Source organism: Rhagoletis pomonella, unplaced genomic scaffold, assembly GCF_013731165.1.
Source record: "Rhagoletis pomonella isolate Grant_MI unplaced genomic scaffold, Rhpom_1.0 Rhpom_scaffold_00001, whole genome shotgun sequence".
Lineage (NCBI taxonomy): Eukaryota > Metazoa > Arthropoda > Insecta > Diptera > Tephritidae > Rhagoletis > Rhagoletis pomonella.
Window position 1 is genome coordinate 16,589,402 of NW_023458555.1, and position 321 is coordinate 16,589,722.

Genomic DNA, 321 nt, shown 5'->3' on the forward strand with positions numbered 1-321 from the left:
CACAGGTTGATTAAAAGAAAAATACTGATAAAAATTAAATATTTCACGCAAACAGGGTTGAGATTTTGAAATTTCTACCAGTATTTTAAGTGTTAAAAACTTTTTTCTTAAGCTAGTTTAAAACATTTATAAAACATCAATCATATCATTAATAGGTTTCGTACTTTTCAAAAGTTTAATTTGCAATATAATACCCCTTGTGAACCGGTTCGGAGAAAATGAAACTCATATTTAATAAGGCTGAATTCTGAAAACATTTGAGCTAAATTGTAGACACTTGCAATGGCAACTCTGAACTCGATGATATCCCAAACTACGAAA